The 27657-nt window shown below is 42.4% G+C and overlaps 1 protein-coding gene across 25 annotated transcripts in view; it reads right to left on the bottom strand.

The window, feature by feature from the left end:
- The window catches only part of CLASP1 (cytoplasmic linker associated protein 1), a 275934-nt gene extending 258937 nt beyond the window's left edge, over window positions 1-16997 (bottom strand). For 16 of the 25 annotated variants that reach the window (XM_066345675.1, XM_066345677.1, XM_066345681.1 and 13 more), the window contains exon 1: window positions 16889-16997. The gene's annotated coding sequence lies outside the window, so the exon portion shown is untranslated. The remainder of the gene's footprint in view (window positions 1-16888) is intronic. The other 9 variants (XM_066345691.1, XM_066345693.1, XM_066345696.1 and 6 more) reach the window with 1 other exon arrangement.
- Window positions 16998-27657: the final 10660 nt, after the last annotated feature.

Genomic DNA, 27657 nt, shown 5'->3' with positions numbered 1-27657 from the left:
TAGGTGAATAAGAAGAGAAGAGAGTATCTGATATGTCACTTGATAGCATGACAGCTGACATGGCCATCCCAAATTTCCTGAGGGAGCTAGGTTACAACCAGCTGACAAAAAGAAAACCGTATTAAGTGCTGGTTATTTAATGTGAAGACAGAAGGTGTAAGAAGTCTTGAGATATAAAAGCAGAGTTTTTCTCTGCCGCTGAAGAAAAAAGTCAAGCTATAAAGAAGTAATGCAGCAATAGTTTAAAACTTGGCATTCATTTCAGCAATTTAAAATAAGCACAGCAAAAATAAATACATAAAAAAGCATAGCTACCTGACATTTGAAACAGTACTTTGCAGTTCACTACATGATTATACAAATTGTCCTCTCTTTACCTACACCCTCCACCACAAAACATCGGCAAGGCTATTCAGGCCTATTTTACAGAAGAGGAAGCAGATTCAGAAAGCAAAGTGACTTCCAGGATCACACAGAAAGCATGAAACAGAATCAGGATTTGAACCTAGGCTTCTAACTTTAAACCCAGGGCTATAGCCACTAAGTCATAACTGCTGCTTCTCACCAATAACACACTGAGTTATTTTAGATGTGTACAGACTATATATGAGGAAACAGACCCACAGAGGAAGGATATATTCACCATCACTAATGTTCCTAAATAAGAGCGTGAACAGAGAGGAGCAGCTAACACCAGCATAACACCACACACCACGCCAAATGCTCCAGACAGAGCAAATGAAGAGAAAGCACCATCTGCGTCCCCACAAGTAACCCCTGGGAGAGTAATCGCAATGTGTAGCTCAGGTTCAGTATTTCTCTGAGGCCAACAGCAAGCAGGATCAAAAACAAGCAGAGAGAGAACAAAGGGTAATGCATAACCACTAGGGAAACTGAATCAAGGGTAACTTCATATATTTTTGCAACTTCTTGTGAATCCATAATTATTCCAACATGAGAGCAGCGAAAGTGAGGAGATACACATGATGTGGGCAGGCTCTTCTCAGTGAACTAGTTTCCTAAGTTCAATGAATGCCTAATGTGACAGCCAATCTGTCAGGCGTGGCTTTCAATGACCTCCAGAGTCATGGAGGAGAAAAAGACCAGTGAACAGCCCATTCCAACACAACATACTCCTGTAGGACTCTACTTTTCTGATGGCTCCTTAGTGATCAGGGAGAAAGCAAAGATTACAACAGAGAAACAAATGTAAGGACACCACTGACAACACTTACAGGTGTGTAAGAGTTAAAACACAGGCTTTGCTTATTGCCTCTTACCCTATAGAGCATTTCCCTGGCTTCCAGTCCTTGCTCCAATGAGATTCATACTGAAGACACAAGAATTGATGGACTGGGAAAACCTACACAGTCACGGTGCCTGCCATGACAAGGGGGTTCTATGCTTGCTGAAGGAGACCTGAAAGTAGGGCTTCAGAAACCCATTTATTCATTGAAAATCAGATCTTACTAGGTTTAGCTGCAAACCCTGTCAACGTAACATAAGTCATCTGGCAGAGAAAAATAATTCAGAGCATCAGCTGAGCAATGACAAAGACTACTATGTCCTACTAACCCTCATTCAACTGTTTTTCTAGCAGACGTTAAACATGTACTTTTCTAGGCTTATACTTAACATGGGGAAATTTTGCTCTATTTCTCAGATCAACTATAGTAGAAGACTCCTATTACCAAAATGACATTTTTACATCCATACTTTATGGATTCAGGGGAAAAAATCCCAAAACAAAAGCATAAAAAAGGGATGTGTCTTAACTGTTAGCATATACTGAAATGTACGGACATATTCTTAATTTCCAAACCGAGTTGTGACTCTCTCAATATTTTTCCAACGTTTACTTATTCCTAGTCAACATTAACATTGTTTTTCTTTAATACCAAAAGACCTAACCCTCACTTTAGTCATACATTCAAACAAAAACATCACTTAAGAATGTAACTGAGCCTGACCAGGCGGTGGCGCAGTGGATAGAGCGTCAGACTGGGATGCAGAGGACCCAGGTTCAAGACCCCAAGGTCGCCAGCTTGGGCGCAGGCTCATCTGGTTTGAGCAAAGCTCACCATCTTGGAGCCAAGGTCGCTGGCTCCAGCAAGGGGTTGCTCAGTCTGCTGAAGGCCCGCGGTCAAGGCACATATGAGAGGGCAATCAATGAACAACTAAGGTGTTGCAACACGCAATGAAAAACTAATGATTGATGCTTCTCATCTCTCTTCGTTCCTGTCTGTTCCTGTCTATCCCTCTCTCTGACTCACTCTCTGTCTCTGTAAAAAAAAAAAAAAAAAAGAATGTAACTGAGCCTGACCAGGCAGTGGTGCAGTGGATAGACCGTCAGACTGGGATGTGGAGAATCCAGGTTCGAGACCTCGAGGTCGCCAGCTTGAGCGTGGGCTCATCTGGTTTGAGCAAAGCTCACCAGCTTGGACTCAAGGTCGCTGGCTTGAGCAAGGGGTTACTCGGTCAGCTATAGCCCCACGGTCAAGGCACATATGAGAAAGCAATCAATGAACAACTAAGGTGTCGCAACGAAAAACTGATGATTGATGCTTCTCATCTCTCTCCATTCCTGTCTGTCTGTTCCTAGCTATCCTCAGCTGTAGCCCCACGGTCAAGGCACATATGAGAAAGCAATCAATGAACAACTAAGGTGTCGCAACGAAAAATTGATGATTGATGCTTCTCATGTCTGTCTGTTCCTAGCTATCCCTCTCTCTGACTCTCTCAGGCTCTGTAAAAAAAAAAAAAAAAAAGAATGTAACTGAACATAATCAAACACACAATCAGATACACACTTTATAATACACTGATGAGAATAAACTTCATTACTAAGGCAACTTAGAAACATCAATAACCTTTAAGTATATCTATTGATCTGATCCAAACAAGTCCAACTCCATGAATTTACTTAAGAAAATAATTTGTCAAGTATACCAAATGTATATGTAAAGTTGTTCCTTGCAGCTGTTCAGAAAAAAATAATTTAATGAAAATACACCTAAATGTTCAAGAACAGGAAATTGGAAAAGAAATTACAGTATATCCAAATAGCCTGCCATGCAATCATTAAGAACAATCGTAAAAATACGTTCTTACTGGCCTGCAAAGATATCTACAATCAGTTTAGTGAAAAAGCAAACTAGGAAACAGTTTCATGAAATAAAAAAGTAGTCACTTATATTCTTCATACATAGAAAAAGTGTGGAAGAAAACATACCAAAATATTAATTTATATAACAAAGATAATATATGTTAAAAATAATGGTGGTGCCTGACCAGGTGGTGGCGCAGTGGATAGGGCGTCGGACTGTGATGGCGAGAACCCAGGTTCAAGACCCCGAGGTCACCAGCTTGAGCGCAGGCTCATCTGGTTTGAGCAAAAGTTCACCAGCTTGGACCCAAGGTCGCTGGCTCGAACAAGGGGTTACTCAGTCTGCTGTAGCCCCACAGTCAAGGCACATATGAGAAAGCAATCAATGAACAACTAAGGTGTCGCAATGCGCAACGAAAATCTAATGATTGATGCTTCTCATCTCTCCGTTCCTGTCTGTCTGTCCCTGTCAATCTCTCTCTCTGACTCTCTCTCTCTGTCTCTGTAAAAAATAATAATAATAATAATAAAAAAATAATGGTGGTGGAGCCTGACCAGGCGGTGGTGCAGTGGATAGAGCGTCAGACTGGGATGCAGAGGACCCGGGTTCGAGACCCTGAGGTCGCCAGCTTGAGTGCGGGCTCATCTGGTTTGAGGAAAAGCCCACCAGCTTGAACTCAAGGTCGGTGACTCCAGCAAGGGGTTACTTGGTCTGCTGAAGGCCCGTGGTCAAGGCACATATGAGAAAGCAATCAATGAACAACTAAGGTGTTGCAACACGCAATGAAAAACTAATGATTGATGCTTCTCACCTCTCTCCGTTCCTGTCTATTCCTCTCTCTGACTACTCTCTGTCTCTGTAAAAAATAAATAAAAATTAAAAAAAATAATAATAATAATGGTGGTACTAACAGAACCGTGCTGCAGCCTATCCATAGGCACACAGGCTTGTGTGTGTCCAGAGTGTCTGGAGGACCATTTAAGAAACTAGAAACAGTGGTTGCCTCTCGGAATAGAATGTGGAAGAATGAACAAAAGGGTAGAGGAAGACCCACATTTCACTATGCTTTGGTACCTTTTAAACTTTTTAACCACATAAAAATCTATGCAAAGAAAATATAAATTTTAAAACATTATGTTAAAATTCTTTGTAGTTAAATCACACTGGACCCTGGCCGGTTGGCTCAGTGATAGAGCATCTGCCCGGCATGTGCAAGTCCTGGGTTCTATCCCCGTCAGAGCACACAAGAGAAGCAACCATCTGCTTCTCCACCCCTTCCCTTTTCCTTCTCTATCTCCCTCTTCTTCTCCTGCAGCCATGTATCGTTGGAGCAAGTTAGTCCCAGGCATTAAGGATGGCTTCATGGCCTCACCTCAGGCTAAAATAGCTTGGTTGCAGAGCAATGAAGCAACGGCCCCAGATGGTCAGAGAATCGCCCGGTAGGGGACTTGCTGGGTAGATCCCAGTCAGGGCTCATGTGGGAGTCTGTCTCTCTGCCTCCTCACTTCACACTTAAGGAGGAAAAAAAAAATCACACTTTATCCAACAATAGAAAGTTATTGGTAAAGTCAAATTAAATTGAAACCCTGAAAACTGAAAGCATAGGCATCTGCAGTTACTACACAAAGAATAAAAAAATATAAAGAGCCAGCTGTCCATCTCTCATAGGCAGCAATGATAATACCTAGTCCAGCCTTGGAATTCTTGCTAAGTCATAAACAAAAACAATGCTTGCTTCAGCACCAATAATAAATAAGACAACAAGCACTCAGTTCATTTTTAGTCAATGAACTACAGCCATGCTTTATTTCCGATATGATGCGACAAGACAGAGTTTTGAGGTGGTGAACACACAATACAATACATAGATGAGGCCCTGGCCGGTTGGCTCAGCGGTAGAGCGTCGGCCTAGCGTGCGGAGGACCCGGGTTCGATTCCCAGCCAGGGCACAAAGGAGAAGCGCCCATTTGCTTCTCCACCCTTCCGCCGCGCCTTCCTCTCTGTCTCTCTCTTCCCCTCCCGCAGCCAAGGCTCCATTGGAGCAAAGATGGCCCGGGCGCTGGGGATGGCTCTGTGGCCTCTGCCCCAGGCGCTAGAGTGGCTCTGGTCGCAATATGGCGACGCCCAGGATGGTCGCAACATGGCGACGCCCAGGATGGGCAGAGCATCGCCCCCTGGTGGGCAGAGCGTCGCCCCATGGTGGGCGTGCCGGGTGGATCCCGGTCGGGCGCATGCGGGAGTCTGTCTGACTGTCTCTCCCTGTTTCCAGCTTCAGAAAAAGAAAATGAAAAAAAAAAAAAAAAAAAAAACAACACATAGATGAGGTATTATGGAAATGTATACCTGAAACCCATAAAATTCATTAGTCAATATCACCCCAATAAAGTTAATAATAAAAAGACAGGGTCATATGTTTTTACATTACATTTTTAAGTGAATTAACTACAGGATTCTCCTACTGTAGGCTGGGTTTTATTAAAACCTCTAGGGTGAATAATTAAGCAATATCTCTCAAAATTTTAAAGGCACATAACTTTCAACCCAAAACACCAACATATGGGAATCATACTTAGACAAAATAAAATATCCTAAAAGTAGTGTTTATATGCAGAGAGGGCTGCCCAGCTCCCAGGAGCAAGCAGCAGCCGGGAGGGACTTGCATGGGGAAGGTCCTGAGCCACAGGACCAGAGCCCCAGCCTGCAGCCCCAGAGCCTAGAAGAGGCGTATGGACAGTATTTAGCTGCGAAACAAGCCAGGATACTGTTTGTGAGAAAGAGACAGAATTCTCACACCCAGGATTCATCTTAAAGGGACCGCACAGAAAACCTCTCTCATAACTACTCATCTGGAGCTCTGGGGGACAGGGAGAGCTGAGAGGATCCGAGTAGCAGGAAGAGAGTGTAATCTAGAAGGCAAAGGGAGAACACTTTGAGGGACAGCCGCCCTAAACTCTGGCTGAGGCACTCCCCAAATCTAAAGTGAATATTTTTCCTGAAACCAGCAATACCAGCAAAGGGAAGGTCACAGGCCAAACGGAAGCTCTCCTGCTGCACTCAGAGCAAAGAATTGCGTAGAAGGCGGGAGCCTTGTCAGGGATACAGTACTGAGTGCTAAGGTCTGGGCTTCATCGCACCGCCCACACTGCTGAGTGCTCGCTGGAGGGCGGGCAGCAGCTGGACACCACAGCGCAGTCCCGCTGAGGGGGCGAAGGCCAGGGGGGCCAGCCACAGACCAGGCGCACACGTAGTCCCGCCCACAGAGGCGAGGAGGAAGCCCCAGTGCCCACAGCAGTGGGTGGGCACCAGCAACGCCCATGCCCAAACGCCGGCTACGGCAGCGGTGGTGGCGGTGGACCTGCGGACAGACCACACCTCAGGAACACAGAGGCCATAGCCATTGGACTCTTGTGGCCACACCCTACTGAGGGCTGAAAAAAAAGAAAAATAAAATAAAAAAGATGTCTGGATAGAACGACACCTGAGGCTAAGGAGCAAGCTACATCCAATACCTTACTTAACCCCTGATTTATAATACTGAGCCCAATAAGTAGCCACCAATAAGAGATGGCAGAAAGCAGATCTCAGGGGAACCAGAACATTTAAATGAACATCCTCCAGGCCAAAAGTAGATAAAAGCCAGCCTAAATTGATATGAATTAACAACAGCACCTGGACTCAGCAGAGGCAGCCACAGGATCTGGATCACCTGTTGCTCCAAAAAGGTAGATAAGGGCCAGTCACAGGCAGCGACCTCCACTGGTCTGTGCCAGGCTCTGGCCAAGAAGGTCCAGGGAGGGCACATCCACAGGCCAGATATGAAAAGCATCAGTTCAGGACCTAACAACCCTTGTTAGAGTGATATCTTTTTCTTTTTTTTTTTTACAGAGACAGAGAGAGTCAGAGAGAGGGATAGTCAGGGACAGACAGACAGGAACGGATAGAGATGAGAAGCATCAATCATTAGTTTTTTCATTGCGACACCTTAGTTGTTCATTGATTGCCTTCTCATATGTGCCTTGACCATGGGCCTTCAGCAGACTGAGTAACCCCTTGCTCGAGCCAGCAACCTTGGGTCCAACCTGGTGAGCTTTGCTCAAACCAGATGAGTCTGCACTCAAGCTGGGGGCCTCGGGTTCTAGAACCTGGGTCCTCCGCATCCCAGTCTGACGCTCTATTCACCTCACCACCACCTGGTCAGGCTAGAGTGATATCTTAAGGAAGGGCTGCTCACATCTGACCCAGTTAAGATATAGAAAACGCGCATACAAATAGCAAAAAGAACAGTGACCAAATAGGCCACAGCAGTTTACAAATAGCAGCTGATGCCAACCCAATAAGTTTTAGAAACAACACAACTGGAAATGGGAGGCAGACAATACCAACCCTAGACTCAACTAGCTACACAAACAACACATGCAAATGAGTCTATACACAGACAAAATGGAAAGGCAGATAAACACAACCCAAATTAATAAACAAGAGAAATCCCCAGAAAAAGATCTGAATGAGATGGAAATAACCAAATTACGATGCAGAGTTTAAAATAATGACTGTTAGGATGCTCAAAAATCTTAGAGCAACAATGAATGGACGTAATGAGCACCTAAATAAAGAGATAGAAAGCATCAAAATGGACATTGAAATAAAAAAAAAGAACCAGTCAGAAATGACAAATACAATATTAGAAATGAAGACAACACTAGAAGGAATTAAAAGCATGACTGATGAAGCTGAGAGCTGAATCAGCGATTTAGACTCTAAATTTTAGAGAACAAGATAAACAAAAGCATGAAAGTAGAGAAGCAAAAAGTAAAGAGGCTCAAAAAGTCAGAGGAAACTCTAAGAGAGCTCTGTGACAACATGAAGAGAAACAACATCCCCATCATAGGGACTCCTGAAGGAGAGGAGAAAGAACAAGGAATAGAGAACCTGATTGAAGAAATCATAGCTGAAAACTTCCCTAAATTGATGAAGCAAAAAGTCACACAAATTCAAGAAGCAGAGAGTCCCATTAAGGATGAACCCGAAAAGGCTTACACCCAGACACATCATAATTAAAATACTAAAATTAAGGGATAAAGAAAGAATACTAAAAGCTGCAAGAGAAAAGCAATTACATACAGTGGAGCCCTCATAAGGATGACATCTGACTTCTCAACAGAAATATTAGAAGCCAGAAGGGAATGGCAAGAAATATTCAAATAATGCAAAACAAGAGCCTACAACCAAGACTTCTCTATCCAGCAAGGCTTTCATTTAAAACCAAAGGAGCAATAAAAAGCTTACCAAACAAAAAAAAAACCTCAAGGAATTCATTTCAACCAAAACAATGCTACAAAAAATGTTAAGATGCCTGTGGTAAACAGAACAAAGGGGGGAAAAATCTAGAAAAAGAGGAATGTAGATTTAAAGAATAAAATGGCTATAAACAATTACATATCAATAATAACCTTAGCCCTGGCCGGTTGGCTCAGTGGTAGAGCATCGGCCTGGCGTGCAGAAGTCCCGGGTTCGATTCCCGGCCAGGGCACACAGGAGAAGCGCCCATCTGCTTCTCCACTCCTCCCCCTCTCCATCCTCTCTGTCTCTCTCTTCCCCTCCCACAGCCGAGGCTCCATTGGAGCAAAGATGGCCCGGGCGCTGGGGATGGCTCTATGGCAGGGGTCCCCAAACTTTTTACACAGGGGGCCAGTTCACTGTCCCTCAGACCGTTGGAGGGCCAGACTAAAAAAAAAACTATGAACAAATCCCTATGCACACTGCACATATCTTATTTTAAAGTAAAAAAACAAAACGGGAACAAATACAATATTTAAAATAAAAAAAAAGTAAATTTAAATCAAGAAACTGACCAGTATTTCAATGGGAACTATGGGCCTGCTTTTGGCTAATGAGATGGTCAATGTGCTCCTTTCATTGACCACCAATGAAAGAGGTGCCCCTTCCGGAAGTGCAGCGGGGGCCGGATAAATGGCCTCAGGGGGCCGCATGTGGCCCGCGGGCCGTAGTTTGGGGACCCCTGCTCTATGGCCTCTGCCTCAGGCGCTAGAGTGGCTCTGGTCGCAACAGAGCGACGCCCCGGATGGGCAGAGCATTGCCCCTTGGTGGGCGTGCCGGGTGGATCCCGGTCGGGCGCATGCGGGAGTCTGTCTGTCTCCCCGTTTCCAGCTTCAGAAAAATACAAAAAAAAATAAAAAATTAAAAATAAATAAATAAAATAATAACCTTAAATGTAAATGGATTAAATGCTCCAATCAAAAGACATAGGGTAGCTGTGTGGATAAGAAAACAAGACCCGTGCATATGCTGTCTACAAGAGACTCACCTCAAAACAAAAGATGCACACAGATTGAAAGTAAAGGGATGGAATAAAAACATTTCATGCAAATGGAAATGAAAAAAAAGCTGGGGTAGCAATACTTATATCTGACAAAATAGATCTTAAAACAAAAGCTATATATAGTAAAGGATAAAGAAGGTCACTCCATAATGATAAAAGGAGCAATCCAACAGGAAGATATAACCATTGATAAAGCAGATTTTGATGGACATAAAGGGCAAGATCAATAGTAATACTATAATAGTAGGGGATTTCAATACCCCACTAACAGCACTGGATAGATCCTCAAGAAAGAAAATTAACAAAGAAACAGCAAGCTTCACGAACACACTAGATCAACTGCATTAATTAGATATCTTCAGAACCTTTTATCCTAAAGCAGCAGAATATACATTCTTTTCAAGTGCTCATGGCACATTCTCTAGGACAGACCACAGGTTAGGACACAAAATGAGTCTCAATAAATTTAAGAAGACTGAAATCATATCAAGCATCTTCTCAGATCACAATGGCATGAAACTAGAAATCAACTACAATAGAAAAATGGAAAACACTTGGAAACTAAATACAGTGGTACCTTGAGACACGAATTTAATTCGTTCCATAACCGAGCTTGTAAGTCAGTCAACTCGTATATCAAACTGCTCATACTGTGCGCCAACGTGCCAAGTAGGGGCAGCTTCCCGAATCACGACTCGTATCTCAGAATTTCGCTCAGATCTCAAGAAAAAATACAGACTAAGTCGCAGCTTGTATCTTAAAAAAAAAAAAAATTTGTATGTTGGTCTGTCCGTATCTCAAGGTACTGCAGTAGCATGCTATTAAATAAGGAATGGGTTAACAATGAGGTCAAGGAAGAAATCAAAAATTTCCTCGAAACAAATGAAAATGAACACACAACTTAAAATTTATGGGACACAGCAAAAGCAATCCTGAGAGGGAAATTCATAGCATTACAGGCATACTTTAAGAAGCTATAAAAAGCTCTAAGAGTTTAACCCTGCATCTAAAAGAACTAGAAAAAGAATAGCAAGTAAAGGCCAGAGGAAGTAGAAGGAAGGATAATAAAGATAAGAGCAGAAACAAAAAACATAGAGGCTAAAAAAACAATAGAGAGGATCAATGAAACCAAGAGCTGGTTCTATGAAAAAGTAAACAAGACTGATATACCTTTAACCAGACTCACCAAGAAAAAAGAGAGAGGGCTCAAATAAAATTAGAAATGAGAGTGGAGAAGTAACAACTGACACAGAAAAAATACAAAGGATTTTAAGAAAATACTATGAAGATCAGTATGCCAAAAAATTAGACAACATAAAAAATGGACAAATTCCTTGAAACATATAATCTTTCAAAAATCAATTTGGAAGAATCAGAAAACCTAATCAGCTCAATTACAACAAATGAGATCGAAACAGTTATCAAAAAACTCCCAACAAACAAAAGCCCTGGGCCAGATGGCTTCACAGGCGAATTCTACCAAATATTCAAAGAAGAACTAACTCCTATACTTCTCAAGCTATTTCAAATAATTCAAAAGGAGGGAAGACTTCTAAATACCTTTCATAAGGCGAGCATAATTCTGATTCCAAAACCAGGCAAAGACAATACAAAGAAAGAAAACTATAGGCCAATATCCCTGATGAATTAAGATGCTAAAATTCTCATCAAAATATTAGCAAACCGGATCCAGGAATACATGAAAAAAATCATACATCATGATCAAGTGGAATTTATTTAGGGGAAGCAAGGCTGGTACAATATTTACAAATCAATCAATTGGATTCATCACATAAACAAAAGGAAGGAGAAAAATCACATGATAATATCAATAGATGCAGAAAAAGCATTTGATAAAATCCAGCACCCATTCATGATCAAAACTCTCAGCAAAGTGGGAATACAGGGAACATACCTCAACATGATAAAACCATCTATGACAGATGCACAGCCAACATCATACTGAATGGGCCAAAATTAAAAGCAATCCTCTTAAGATAAGGAACAAGGCAGGGGTGCCCCCTTTTACCACTCTTATTCAACATAGTTCTGGAAGTCCTAGCCACAGCAATCAGACAAGAAGAAGAAATAAAAGGCATCCAAATTGGAAAAGAAGAAGTAAAACTATCATTATTTGCTGATGATATGATACTGTACATAGAAAACCCTGAAGTTGCACTAAAAAAACTACTGGACCTGATAAATGAATTCAGCAAGATGACAGGATATAAAATTAATACTCAGAAATCAGAGGCATTTTTATACCTCTGATTTTTTTTTAATTTTTTATTTTATTTATTCGTTTTTAAAGAGGAGAGACAGAGAGGGAAAGAGAGGAGAGACAGAGAGAGAGAAGGGGGGAGGAGCCAGAAGCATCAACTCCCATACGTGCTTTGATCAGGCAAGCCCAGGGTTTCAAACCGGTGACCTCAGCATTTCCAGGTCGACACTTTATCCACTGCGCCACCAGAGGTCAGGCCTATACCTCTGATTTTTATACCAACAATGATCTGTCTGAAAGATAAGTTAAGAAAACAATCCCCTTTAGTATTGCAACTATAAAGTACTGTACCTAGGAATAAATTTAACCAAGGAGTTTTTAAAGACTTGTACTCAGAAAATTATAAAACATTGATAAAAGAGCCTGACCAGGCGGTGGCAGTGGATAGAGCGTTGGACTGGGATGCGGAAGGACCTAGGTTCGAGACCCCCAAGGTCGCCAGCTTGAGTGCGGCGGGCTCATCTGGCTTGACCAAAAAGCTCACCAGCTTGGACCCAAGGTTGCTGGCTCGAGCAAGGGGTTACTTGGTCTGCTGAAGGCCCACGGTCAAGGCACATGTGAGAAAGCAATCAATGAACAACTAAGGCAGGGGTCATGAACCTATGGCTCGCAATCCAGATGTGGCTCTTTTGATGGCTGCATCTGGCTCGCAGACAAATCTTTAATAAAAAAATTAATAACGTTAAAAATATAAAACATTCTCATGTATTACAATCCATTCATTTCCTACAGCTCATGTTCATGGTTGCGGGTGGCTGGAGCCAATCACAGCTGTCCTCCAGGACACCACCAATTTTTTTTGGATAATGCGTAATGTACACAGGTCGTTGTACGGCTCTCACGAAATTACATTTTAAAATATGTGGCGCTCATGGCTCTCTCAGCCAAAAAGGTTCCCGACCCCTGAACTAAAGTGTCGCAACAAAAAACTGATGATTGATGCATCTCATCTCTCTCTGTTCCTGTCTGTCTGTCCCTATCTATTCCTCTAACTCTGTCTCTGTAAAAAAAAAAAAATTGATAAAAGAAATCAAGAAAGATACAAACAAGTAGAAGCATATACTGTGTTCATGGTTAGGAAGAATAAACATCATTAAAATGTCCATATTACCCAAAGCAATTTATATATTCAATGCAATTCCTATTAAAATACCAATGACATACTTCAAAGATATAGAACAAATATTCCAAAAAATCATATGGAACCAAATAAGAACACGAATAGCCTCAGCAATCTTGAAAAAGAATAAAGTGGGTGGTATCACTCTTTCTGATATCAAGTTACACTACAAGGCCATTGTACTCAAAACAGCTTGGTACTGGCATAAGAACAGGCATACAGATCAATGGAACAGAATAGAGAACTCAGAAATAAACCTGCACCTTTATGGACAATTGACATTTGACAAAGGTCGTAATAGCATACAATGGAGTAAAGATAGTCTCTTTAACAAATGGTGTTGGGAACACTGGACAGCTACCTGCAAAAAAATGAAACTAGACCACCAACTTACACCATTCACAAAAATAAACTCAAAATGGATAAAAGACTTAAATGTAAGTCGGAAACCATAAGCATCCTAGAGGAAAACATAGGCAGTAAGCTCTCCGACATCTCTCTCATCAATATATTTGTTGATTTATCTCCACTGGCAAGTGAAATAAAAGACAGGATAAACAAATGGGACTTTATCAAACTAAAAAGCTTTTGCACAGCTGAAGACACTATGAACAAAATAAAAAGACAACCCACACAATGGAAGAACATATTCGCCAATACGTCTGATAAGGGGTTAATAACCAAAATTTATAAAGAACTTGTGAAATTCAACACCAGGAAGATAAACAATTCAATCAAAAAATGGGCAAAAGAAATGAATAGACACTTCTCCAAAGAGGACATGCAGATGGCCAATAGGCAGATGAAAAAATGTTCAACATCACTAATCATTAGAGAAATGCAAATTAAAACCACAATGAGATACCACCTCACACCTGTCAGAATGGTGCTCATTAACAAAGCAACACAAAATGAGTGCTGGCGAGGATGTGGAGAAAAGGGAACCCTCCTGCACTGCTGGTGGGAATGCAGACTGGTGCAGCCACTGTGGAAAACAGTATGGAGATTCCTCAAAAAAATTAAAAATCAAACTGCCTTTTGACCCAGCCATCCCACTCTTAGGAATATATCCCCAAAACACAACATCACTGATTCAAAAGAAATGCACCCCCATGTTTATGGCAACATTGTTTATAACAGCCAAGATCTGGAAACAGCCCAAGTGTCCGTCAGTGGATGAGTGGATTAAAATTATTTTTTTTTATTCATTTTAGAGAGGAGAGAGAGAGACAGAGAGAGAGAAGGGGGGGAGGAGCTGGAAGCATCAACTCCCATATGTGCCTTGACCAGGCAAGCCCAGGGTTTTGAACCGGCGACCTCAGCATTTCCAGGTCGACTCTTTACCCACTGTGCCACCACAAGTCAGGCCGGATGAGTGGATTAAAAAGCAGTGGTACAGCCTAACCTGTGGTGGCGCAGTGGATAAAGCGTCAACCTGGAAACGCTGAGGTCGCTGGTTCAAAACCCTGGGCTTGCCTGGTCAAGGCACATATGGGAGTTGATGCTTCCTGCTCCTCCCCCCTTCTCTCTCTCTCTCTCCCCTCTCTATAATGAATAAATAAAATCTTAAAAAAAAAAGCAGTGGTACATATACACAATGTAATACTATGGGGCCATGAAAAAGAAGGTAATTTACCTTTTGCGACAACATGGATGGACCTGGAAACTATTATGTTAAGTGAAATAAGCCAGGCAGAGAAAGAAACCTATCATATGACCTCACTCATTTGAAAATTTTAATGAACAATGTGAACTGAGGAACAGAATAGAGGCAGAGGCGGGATCAAAGGGACCAGACAGAGGTAAAGCGGACAGAGGGAAAGGGCATGAGAGGATGGGATCAGAGAAGGGAAAGAGATTGGTTAAATTATATATACATAACACAGTGTTAGAGAGAGCAGGACAGCAAATCCTGGAAGGAAGGTGCGAGGGTGTTGGGGGGAGAGGGGCAAGGGGGACACTAGAATCTATGTAAACACAGTAAGTTAAAATCAATAAAAAAAATATACAGTAAGAAAGAAAAAAATTATATGGAGTTTCAAAAAAGAAGTTAGTCTCAGATCCAAGAAACTATCTCACCCCAATTACAAATCATGAGACTGTAGAAAACAGAATTTAAAATACATATATAGAATTAACAGAAGACCAACAAAGTAACTATAAAACCAGTGAACACATAACACATATGAACAATAAACTTAACATTGTTCTACCCAATCATTTCTCAACATCTGTCAAGCTATTTTAAGGTTCTGAAATCTTGCTCTATAAAAAGTTCTCATCATCTGAACTACACTGAAGAGATTCTATCACAATAGTTACTGAAGCACAACACACCAAGTTTCAGACTTTTGCTTCCTATTAATACAAAAAAATGCCTACTTTTTTTTATATAAAGTTAAGTCTGAGGCCAAAATCCGGACAGGAGATCTGGGTTTTCAGTTCTAACACTAATATGTAAGGTTAGCAAAGGCCTTTTCTTTATTTGCCCCTTAGTTTATAACATGGAGATACAGTTTCTGACACCTCCAACTTGCTTCAAAGGATTTGACTTGCTTAAGAAAATACAAACCTATGGCTCAATACTCAACAAAAAATAAATAAAAATCTAAAACAGTGCTACACATTAGCTGATAAACTATGAATTACAGAAAGGGAGATTTGAGTAACAATTGCTTTTTAAAAATGTGAAGTTACATAATTCTTCAATGATGAATAAGCAAACAGCTCACCAAAATTTAAATCTTTCTTGGCAAACGGAGAAGATAATCCTGAGTAACTCTGGGACATGCTGGCATTCTTTTTATTGCCTATACAGCACCACTATTACTATTCTCCTACTCTCTTGATGAGCTGAAGAAGCCCACTGTCCAGGATTCCTCATACCAAGTACTCAGAATACGTCACAAGTAATAATAGTAATAGAAACGACTACAGCCAGGATCTATAGCGGACTGGCATCCGCACAGGGGGCAGGGCACATGGCAGCATGCAACTGTCTCCCTTCTGACGCTTCTGCATCGCTGATTCCCAAAGGACCAGAAAATCTGAAGCTCTCACTGCCAGATCTACAAGTTAAAGTATCGTATTTAGGAGAGCTCGCAGGTTCTATGAACGGTCAGTATTTGATGAACGGACCACAAGACGGAGAAACTGCCCCAGATGCAACAAAACATGCTTTAAGGCTCCACCTTAAATTTTAAATTTTAGAAACAAACACAACTGTTAAAAAAAAGCATCACGTAATAAGTTAAGACTCTGGAAAACACCACACTCATACAAGCGTCTGGAAAAATGGAAAGCACAGCGCGATGAGCTCTCGTCCTGAAGCAGTCTTGTTAAGGTGCGAGATCACACTCATGCCCGTCAGAGCGCCTCCGCTGATGCCGGAAACAACAAAGGCAAGTTCAGGAGGCTGCACAGGCTTAACTCAGCTCTCGTCCGCTCTCCCGGCTTCCCAGGGAGCCCTCCGCGGGCCCCCGGGACCGATGGGACCCCCGCATCGCGCCGGCCCGCCGCCCGGCTCCGCGCCGCGGGCTCCGCTTTGTCTGGTCGGGCCGGGCCGAGCCGGGCGCCCGCCTCCCCGGCACCCATCTCTCCGGAGCCTTCTCCACACCCATCACTCGCCGACCGGCGGCCCCGAGTTTTTTCCCGCGGCCCCTCCCTCACCATTGCAGGCCCTTTGCAAACGCGAGCGGGCTCCGCGGGTGCTCCTACCGGGCGGCGGGCGCGGGCCAGGGGTGGGGTCTGGCAGAAGAAAGGAGAGAGGAGCACACAAAGCCGGGCTGACCTCGCGGCCGCCGTCCCCCCACCCCCCACGCCGCCTCTGCAAAGCAGCCCGCGATCAGCGACCTACCGGCTGGGAAAGCACCCTCCCAGCCTGCTCCTCGCCGGCCCCCACCCAGGGCCGCCCCCTCCCCCCAGAGTGCGCCCAGAGCCGATGACAACGCTGGACATCGCCCGCACCCTCCGACGCGGGAGAGGGGCCAGGGTCCTGCCGGGCTAGGCTCCAGGTCTCCTCGCCCTGACCCGGCACTTACAAGTTGTACGGTTCGCAGGTCTAGTTGCCGCTGCCTTACCAGAAGGCAGCCACCTTCTCCACCCTAATGAGGTTAACTGCTTGGTGTGGGGATTAAAAAAAAAAAAAAAAAAAAAAAAAAAGCCGAGAGCGCCTGCGCGGTGCGCTCTCCCTTTTTCCCCTTACCGCCACCGACCCAACTGGACCATAGAGAGTGTAAACCGAGACCAGAGAGGCGGCTGCGTCTCTATCGTAACGGCTCGCGCAGGCGCCGGCCTGACTGCGCGGCACTTCGGGAGCTGCCAATCCGGGAGTTTTCGCCTCCTGGATTGACCCTGATGCGTACCCGTAGGGGTATTGGGCAAGGTGCAGTTGGGCCTCTTGGGAACTTGCTACAAAACTCAGGCTAAACAAGGAGGGTCAGACTTAAGTGGCCGAGCAGTATAGCACCAGAAAGCGAGGAGTGTGGTGAACAGAGCTAAGGCTAAATCAGTATAAAAGTAGTCTGCGTGAGACTTAATCGGTTGCGGGGGGGCGGAAGGGGTCTAATACCTGAAGGGAACCGCCTTTTCACTTCCGGTTACGCGCGTCCGGGCGATGAGAAGGAAGGAAATTGTGCCCTACGACTTCCCGTACCATTGTCCCTTTTCCCCTCCCTTCCACAGTGGGCGCGGACATTTGAGCCGGAAGCACAGTTCTTGAACGGTTCTTGATTGTTTCCAGAGCGCGGCCGGCCGGGGGTAGGCCTGAGAAACGTTTGGGGCGACTTTTTCCTGGACGCCTCTCCGGTACTGTTTCTGTCCTCCCTCCCGCATTGCTCTAAGTAACGTATTTCGGGGGCCGGAAAGCTGTGCCAGTTTAAGATCGCATTTGAGGACCAACGTTTTTGCTGCATAATGACCCTGCGCTCGCCGGTTTTTTAACTTTGCAAGTTGTCTGTGCCTCGTGGACATTCCTCAAGAGTATGAGTTGCCTTCCCTCCATCTAGGAGCCCAATGCACGCAGTTTTCACTGGTGGGTCCCCTGTGCCTCACCTCGTGTTGGTGTGTTGGTGGAATGCTGTGTATATTGGGAGAGGGCTGCGGGAGGACTGTTAGATAATGCCCCGGTACTCAGGGGCACAAATGTTACGGTTGGAGAGACTAAACTAAAACAAAGCCATATACAAGCCTCCCTGTGAACTGCAGAAAAGAGAGAAGACTGTGGTCCGTAGAAATAGGAATGAAGTGCGGGATGTGGCAAAGTAGCACCTTTGAGGCGAACGCGCAAGGGACCTTTTGAAAATGGATAGGTGATGAAGAAAGCATTCCAGAGAAGAAATACCAAGGCACAAAGGCACTGGGAGTAAAATGAAGAGGGCAAACTGAATGACAAAGTGCATATATGATGAGTGGAAAGGAAGGTTTGATGAATGAGATGTGGAATTTTTTACACTTTTAATTGTAATAAACAATATAACATTTGCTACCTTAACTGTTTTTAAGTGTACGGTAGCATTAAGGACATTTACAACGCCATGCAGCAGCATCATACCTCTTCCTCTTACAAAATGGGAAGTCTGTACCTATACTCCTTTCCCCCAGCTCCTGGTGACCGCTATTTCACTTTCCGTGTAATTTGACTACTCGGGTGCCTCTTGTAAGTAAAATAAGACTCTTTTTGTGACTGGCTTATTTTATCTGGCATAATGTCTTCAGTGTTAATCCATGTTGTGGCATGTCAAAATTACTCAAGTCTTAATGCTGAATAATATTCCATTGTTTGTACATACCATGGTGGACACTTGGATTACTTACACTTTTTGATTATTGTAACTAATACTACTGTGAGCATGGCTGTGCAAATATCTTTTTGCGACCTTGCTTTCAAAAAGATGGGGAAGATTTTTGGAAACCAAGTGGAGAAATATATACTGTTTCGGGTTCCCCATTTGGGGTAGTAACATGGTGAGAGAACTTTTAGAAGGTGATGCTGCCACTGGAAGCTTAATACATACTCCTTTTATCTAAAAAATTCATGGAGGCTTTAAGAAATGCCAGGCATTGACTACCACTTTAGATAAGTTACTGATATATCCTTGAATTCATCAAGATAAAAATGAGCCAATTGTTACCACATTCCATGGTGCAAAAACTCAAGATTACAAATGGGCTGAGGGGAAGCTCGGGAAGCTCACCAACCACACACGCAAGTCATTATTCAACAAAACTCCCACCCTGGCCAGGTTGCTCAGTTAGTCAGAGACTGGTCTGGATGCTCAGAGGTTGCTGGTTCGATTCCCAGTCAGGGCACACAGGAATAGCTCGATGTCCCTCTCTCTCTCGATGTCCCTCCCTCTCTCCTCTCTCTTTCTCTCCCCCCCCCTTGCTGAAATCAATAAATACAAATTTTAAAAATAAAAACAGCCTGACCTGTGAATGGCGCAGTGGATAAAGCGTTGACCTGGAACGCTGAGGTCACCAGTTCAAAACCCTGGTCTTGTCTGGTCAAGGCACATATGGGAGTTGATGCTTCCTGCTCCTCCCCCCTTCTCTCTCTCTCTCTCTTCTCTAAAATGAATAAATAAAAATAATTTAAAAAAAAAATTTTTTTTAAATAAAAAAAAAATAAAAACAATTATGGGAGCCCAGCACCCAAGGGCACTGACTATTCACTGCTTTGGACAAAAGTACTGAAATAAAATATTTCACATGTCAGGAGAGAATCTTCTCAAAAGAAAGAATAGCCTGACATTAAGAGTTTTCACTGTCAAATTACTGGAATGTTTAAGAGCTCAACACAGCAAAACTAGCTTATAAGTTCCCTAAAAGAACTCTAGGTTTTGACTTCAGGTATGTTACTACCTTTAAAAATAAAATGCCAGCCTGACCAGGCGGTAGTGCAGTGGATAAAGCGTCAAACTGGGATGCAGAGGACCCGGGTTCGAGACCCCAAGGTCTTGAGCAGGGGCTCATCTGTTTTGAGCAAAAGCTCACCAGCTTGAACCCAAGGTTGCTGGCTCGAGCAAGGGGTTACTTGGTCTGCTGAAGGCCTGTGGTCAAACCACATATGAGAAAGCAATCAATGAACAAGTAAGGTGTTGCAACACACAACGAAAAATTAATGATTGATGCTTCTCATCTCTCCGTTCCTGTCTGTCCCTCTTACTCTCACTCTGTCTCTGAAAATAAATAAATAAATAAATAAATAAAATGCCAGGTGAGTGTATCTTAGTAGGTAATATAAAAATAAGAGATACCACTTCCTACTTAATAATTCATCTTTCATTTTCCATTAAACATACTGTGAGATCCACTAAAGCAATAATTTCCTTATGGCACATGAGGAAATTGAGGGCTAAAAAGAAAAAATTATTCACCCAATGTCATATGGTTGATCAGTACCAAGACTTCCACTGGCATCTGAACCTCTAGAATTCCCACTCTGTGCTTTGTGTTTCTTTAGCAAAGATATCATAGTCTGAGTAGACAATGTTTTTGTTCAATCAGTCTCATCTTCCTCAGGAGTACATACCCAAACTCCCATGAAGATAGTGCTGTTTAAACAATGAGTGCATTATATACAGCATTCATACACAAAAATACCTTGTGCCAAACACTTAACAAAGTAGGGGGGAGGGAAAATCTGTTCTACGAGATAGAACAGTAATATATACTGTGTGTGTGTGTGTGTGTGTGTGTGTGTGTGTGGTATTGTGGGGAATACCAGGTAGGATCAGTATTGTGGGGAAATGCAGCAGTGAGGGGAATAGGGAACGCTGAGGAAAGAGATTTCTGTTGACTAGGGAGGTTCACTGAGAAGCAAACTTAGCAAAGATCTGAAGGAAGTGTGGGAACAAGAAATGTTCTTTATCTGGGAGAATAACATTCCAGGTAGGGAGAATGGAAAAATTGTTCTGTAGCAGGAGAATGTCTAAGGACAGAAAAGAGGTCAGGGTGTCAGCAGTATGGGAGGGGAGAAGTGGGAAATGAGGCCATAGGTAACAGGATGCCAAATTGTGTAGAGACTTGAGGCATTGTGAGGACTTAAGAGGGAAGGCCATTGGAAGGTTTTGAGCAAAGATGATTTGACTTCTATTGTTAAAGAATCACTTTAGCTTCTGTTTTGAAAATAGCTTGTAGGGGAATAAGAGGGGGTGACTTAAGAGGCTTCTACAGTCCTCCAAGTGAGAATCAATGGTGGGTGGTTTGGGCAAAGTGCAGGCAGTGGAGGGGTGAGGTATCTGGATATATCCAGATAAACTGATAAACAAGATTTGACTGATTAATTGGTATAGGATGTGAGAAAAAGAAGAGTTAGATGGACTTCAAGATTTTGGCCTGAGTCATTTGAAAAATGAAGTTGCCATTTACTGAAATAGGAAAGAATGGGAAGAGACTGTTTCGGAAATGTTAAATTTGAAATGCCTGTTAAATTAACATGGAAATGTCAAGAAGGCAGATACATGAGTCTGGAATTCAGAATAAAGGCCCAGGCTGGCTATGTAACTTTGGGAGAGGCAGCATGTAAAGAATATTTAAAGCCATGAGATCATGTAAATATTCAGTGTAGACATTTTTTTATTAGTATTGAGAGGAGGGGAGGCAGAGACAGACTTTTGCCTGCGCGCCAATCGGGATCTACCTGCCAGCTGCCTGTGGGCGATGCTCTGCCAATCTGGGGCATTGCTCCTTTGCTGTGCTACCTAGATATTCTTAGCGCCTGAGGCAGAAGCCATGGAGCCATGCTCAGCACCTGGGGCCAACTCGCACCAATTGAGCCAAGGCTGCAGGAGGGAAGAGAGATAAGCAAGAGAGGGAGAGGTGGAAAAGCAGATGGTCACTTCTATGTGCCCTGACTACTGGGAATCAAACCCGGGATATCCACATGACAGGCTGACACCTACCACTGAGCCAACTGGCCAGATCCCAGTGTAGACATTTTAAAAAGTTATCTCAGGATCCCTGGAACACTGAAGCATTTAGTGATTGAGATGGTAATGGAACCAAAAGAGCTAGAAAGCAGCCACTGAAATAAGAGGGAACCAGGAAAGGAAATCAGGAAGAGCAACCAAGTCAACTGCCAAGAGAGCAACAACTGACCACTGTACCACTGGAGTAGTGAGGATGAAAGCCTGATTGGGATGTGTTCAAAATAGAATGGTAGAAACAGAATTGGAGGTAGAGAAGATAGGTAGTTTGAAGGAAGGATTTAGTTTTAAGAGCAGGGGAAACATTAAAGTGGGGTGATACTTCAAGGTCAAGAGAGTAATTTTTAAATTATTTCATCCATAACTATAGTATTTCTAAAATTTTTATAAATATAACTTCAACACCACTGTCTCACCTAAAAAAATAACCGCTCTAAAAAATAATAAATCATCTATACTATCCTGTCATTCTTAAGAACTCCCTAATTGTCTCATATTTATTTTTGCCACCAGATTTATTGAGGTGTAATTCACATACCATATAATTTGTCCAGTTCAGTTCAGGAGTATACAGTTCAGCAGTCTAGTACATTCAGAGTTGGGCAATCATACCACAATCCATTTCAAAACATTTTCATCACCCTAAAAACAAGTCCTATACCCATGAGTAGCCACTACCCATTTTCCCCAACCCACTAGCCCTAAGCAACCACTAATCTATTTTTTATGTCTATGGATTTTGCCAATTCTGGATATTTCATAAAGTGGTATCGTACAATATATGCCTGGCTCCTTTTAGTTAGCATGTTTTTAAGATTCTTCTGTATCGTAACATGTTACAGTACTTTATTCCTTTTTATTGTCAAAGCTCCATTAGGGTATATGTATATATACCACATTTTGTTTATCCATTCATTAGTTGCTGGACATTGGGTTGTTCCTAACCAGTTTTTGGTTATTGTAAATAATGCTGCTTATGAACATTTTATTACAAGATTTTTTTATTTATTTTTTTTGTCTAAGAATGATGGACATTTAGACACTGGCACCAGGCTTGCTCCTTACCAGTGTCACACCAGGGCAAACAGAGCAAAGAGAAGTAGAGTGGATTCTGTGGGAACACCAGCCAGGGCCTGGTGTTGCTGGTAGCTGCTAGGGTAAGGGTGTGAGGGTTAGCCACACAGTGACTCCAGAAGTGCAAGGTCCAGTCTTTTACAAGATTTTGTGTGGACATAAGTTTTCCATTTTCTTGGGCATATATACTTAGGAGCAGAATTGCTAGGTTATATAATAACTATATGTTTAACGTTTTCAGGAATAGCCGAACTTTTCCCTAGCGAAGGTGCCATTTTATATTCCCAGCAGTGCATGGGGGTTCCTGTTTCTTCACATCCTTTCTTCACACTTGTTACTGTCTTTTTTATTATACTTATCCTATTGGAGGTTGAGTGGTAGCATAGGTATAGTAAATAGATAGATTGAGGCGGAAAATAGTAATAGATTTTCAATTCCCTGATGGACAATGATGTCAAGAATCTTTGTATGTGCTATTGAGCGTCTTGTATATCTCATCAAATGTCTATTTCAATTATTGGCCCATTTCCTAATTCTTTTTTTTATTGCATTATAGAGGTTCTTTATGTATTCTGGATATAAGGCCTTTATCAGATACATGATTTGCAAATATATGCTCCTATTTCTTAGGTTTAGGTTCAGGGCTTCTTTAAATCCAGAGCCCCTTTAAAACTCAAATTTCCCTCACCCAACTTCCCAGTAGGGCTCCAAACAGAACATTCTCATCCCCCACTGTGAGGTTGTAGGTCATTTGCTTGCTATTCTCTCTCTCAATGGCTTCCTGGTCTTTACTTTGAAATGTAGCAAAAAGTTTACCTTTGTGGGAATGTCAGGGAAAGCTTACATTGGGGAGGAACCTGATAGGGGAGTTTAAGTCAGGATGGTTGTTTGTAAAAGCCTAGCCACGGGCCCAGAAGCGCCAGCTCCCAGCTATTCCTGGGAGATTTCTGACCTCTTAGCTGTTTTCAAGATTTACCAAGGACATCAGAAAGGACCACGCTGATTAGGCCTGTGCAACATCAGAAAGCACTTTGTTTCTGCAGCTGAATCCCCGCCCTCCTGCTCATCGTCAAGTCACTGACCAGGCCACAAAACCCGATATGCTAATCTGAGCATGCCCTGGTACAGGCAACCCCCTGCCAGCAAATGCCTGCAGCAACCCCTACATCTAACACTCCCTCTCCCAGCTCGGAGGTGACACCCTTTGCTGGTCTCAGCCCCCTTTTACCTTTTTTTTTTTTTTTTTTTACAGGGACAGAGAGAGAGTCAGAGAGAGGCACAGATAGGGACAGACAGACAGGAACGGAGAGAGATGAGAAGCATCAATCATCAGTTTTTCGTTGCGACACCTTAGTTGCTCATTGATTGCTTTCTCATATGTGCCTTGACCATGGGGCTACAGCAGACTGAGTAACCCCTTGCTCGAGCCAGAGACCTCGAGTCCAAGCTGGTGAGCTTTGCTCAAAGCAGATGAGCCCACGCTCAAGCTGGCAACCTCGGGGTCTCGAACCTGGGTCCTCCGCATCCCAGTCTGACGCTCTATCCACTGCGCCACCACCTGGTCAGGCCAAAAGCTTTTAAAATAAAATAAAATTTCCTTTGGAATACATTAGCCTTGTGGTTTTGGTCTGGCCCGCGGTTTTTGCCTTTCACTATTCCCTGGGTTATCTTTTCACTTTCTCAATGATGCCCTTCAAATCACAATAGTCCTTCATTTTAATATCCAATTTATCTATTTTTTCCTTTCGGTGCTATAGTTTTGTATTTTTAAAAAGAGACCCTTGTGTAAACCTGTTTTTTTTCCTTAGGTTCTTATATTTTTGGCTCTAACGTTTAAGTCTTTGGCTGATTTTGAGTCTCTCTTTATTTATATTTTGAGGTAGGGGTCCATCTTCATTCTTTTCCATGTAGCTATCCAGTTGTCCTGCCACCATTTCTTCAAAAGCCTATTATTTCTCCATTGAATTGTCCTGGCATTCTTGTCCAAAACTAATTGACTATAAATGTGTGGGTTTATTTGTGGACTCTAAATTCTATTCCACTGATCTATATGTGTATTCTAATACCAGTACCACATTGTTTCGATTACTGTAGTTTTGTAGTAAGTTTTTAAAAGCAGGAAATGTGAGTCCTTTAACTTTGTTTTATTTCTGATTGTTTTGGCTATTTGAGGATCCTCGACTTTCCATATGAATTTTCCAACCAGTTTGTACATCCCTTTAAAAAGGCAGTTATAATTTTGACAAGAGTTGCATTAAACCTGCAGATCAATTTGGAAAGTGCTAACATCATAACAGTATTAACTATTCTGATTCATGAACAAGAAATGTCTTTTTATTCATTCTGATCATCTTTAATTCAGAAGCATTTTGTAGTTTTCATAGTATAAGTTCTGTACTTCATTTGTTAAATGTATTCCTATATATATTTTTGATACTATTGTAAATGGAATTGTTTTCTGAATTTCATTTTCAGATTTCTCATTGTAAGAGTGTAGAGATACTATTAAATTTTACATATTAATCTTGTGTCCTGAAACCTTACTGAACTCGTTAATTTTTTAGTGGGAAATAAAGATTGTTTTTGCCTCCCCCTTCTTAATCTGGATTCCTTTTTTTATTTCATTGTCTTGCCTAATTATCCATCAAGAGCTTTGTGTACAATGTTGAGTAAAAGTGGAAGTGTAGACTTCCTTGTCTTGTTTCTGATATTAGGCGGAAAACATTTAGTGTCTCACCATTAAATATGGCCTTTATCAGATTGAAGATGTTCTCTTTTATTACTAGTTCAGTGTTTTACCATTATCATTAAAAGATAATGGATTTTCTCAAATCCATTTTCAGTCTATTTTAATGATCATGTTATTTTTGTCTTGTTAATATAGTATATTACATTGATTTTTCAGATGTCAAACCAGCCTTGCATTCCTATAGTAAATCCCACTTGTTCATGGTGTTATAATCCTTTTTATATATTGCTGATTATTGATTTGTTAGTATGTTGTTGAAAACTTTATGTTTATATTCATAAGGGTTATTGTTCCCTAATTTTCTTGTGATGTCTTTGTTTTGGGTATTAGGCTAATAATGGCCATACAGAATGAGTTGGGAAATATTCCTTCCTCTTCTATTTTTATTTTTTGGAAGAGTTTATGAACTATTGACATTTATTCACTCTTCAATGGTTTCTTTTGTTTTGTTTGTTTTTTGTATTTTTCTGAAGTTGGAAACAGGGAGGCAGTCAGACAGACTCCCACATGCGCCATACCAGGATCCACCCAGCATGCCCACCGGGGGTGATGCTCCGCCCATCTGGGGTATAGCTCTGTTGCATCCAGAGCCATCCTAGCGCCTGAGGCAGAGGCCACAGAGCCATCCTCAGCCTGGGCCAACTTTGCTCCAATGGAGCCTTGGCTGCGGGAGGGAAAGAAAGAGAGAGAGAAGAAGGAGAGGGGGAAGGGTGGAGAAGCAGATGGTCACTTCTCCTGTGTGCCCTGGCTGGGAATCGAACCCGGGACTCCTGCACGCTAGGCCGACGCTCTACCACTGAGCCAACTGGCCAGGGCCACTCTTCAATGTTTTATAGAACTAACCAATGAAGCCTTTTGGGCCTTGGCTTTTTCTTTGTGGGTAGTTTTGTTTTATTTGCTCTGCTCTTTTACTACTAAATTAATCTCTAACTTGTTATGGGTCTATTCAGATTTTCTATTTCTTCTTGAGTAAGCTTCAATAGTTTGTCTTTTTAGAAATTTATCCATCTAGTCTGTTCACATTCTGTTGTTCATACTGTTCCCTTGTGATCCTTTTTATTTCTATAAGGTTGGCATTAATATACCTGTCATAATTATATTTCTACAGGTTGTTCAAATCAGGATCCAAACAATGCCAATACATTGCATTTTATTTATTTTTCTCCCAGGGATCTTTTAATGTGTTGATTTTCCCCACCCACCTACCAAAATGATCTCATGTTTCCTTGAAATTTATTTACTGAAGAAATGCAAGTTATTTGTTCTATAAGTTCCTCATATTCTAGATTTTTCTGATTGTATTCCAGAGAGTCTCTAACATGACTTTCTATCCCCTAGATACTTGATAGTGCTATATGCTTTATTCTGACTCACATTTGAAATTTTTGGCTAAACTATTTATTTATTATTATTATTAAGGGAGGGCAGAGAGACAGACTCCCACATGCACCCCGATCGGGATCCACCTGGCAAGCCCACTAGGGGGTGTTGCTCTGCCCATTTGGGGTTGCTGCTTTGTTGCTCAGCAACCAAGCTATTTTACCACCTAAGGCTAGGCCATGGAGCCATCCTCAGCACCTGGGGCCAACTTGCTCCAATCAAGCCATGGCTGCGGGGGCGGGGGGTGAAGAGAAGGGGTGGAGAAGCTGATGGTCGCTTCTCCTGTGTCCCATGACTAGGAATTGAACCTGGGACTTGCACATGCTGGGCTGACGCTCTACCCACTGAGCCAACCAACCAAGCCCGCTAAACTATTTCATACATCTACCGGAGCTACCTAATTCTAAATTGTCGCTCTTTGTGAAGTTAGCAGTCATTGATTGCCTGGGTTCATTACTAAAACTGGAATAGTCCAATGGAAAGCAGAGTAAGTGGACATCCACTCATCCAGAGTTTATGAGATCTTTTGGAAGTTCTCTTTTGATGAAAATAAGCACTACATTTTACACTCTTTCAGAGCCTTGGAGTCAGGAGATTATATTTACTCCCAACTCTGCCACAAACTAGCTGAGTATCCTTAGCAAATCATCTCTCTTTGGGCCTCAGTTTTCTTTTCTAT

The sequence above is a fragment of the Saccopteryx leptura genome, chromosome 7 (genome assembly GCF_036850995.1).
Source record: "Saccopteryx leptura isolate mSacLep1 chromosome 7, mSacLep1_pri_phased_curated, whole genome shotgun sequence".
In the NCBI taxonomy this organism is placed as follows: domain Eukaryota; kingdom Metazoa; phylum Chordata; class Mammalia; order Chiroptera; family Emballonuridae; genus Saccopteryx; species Saccopteryx leptura.
Note: the sequence above shows the minus strand (reverse complement) of the source record. Positions and strands in the feature narration are given on the sequence as shown.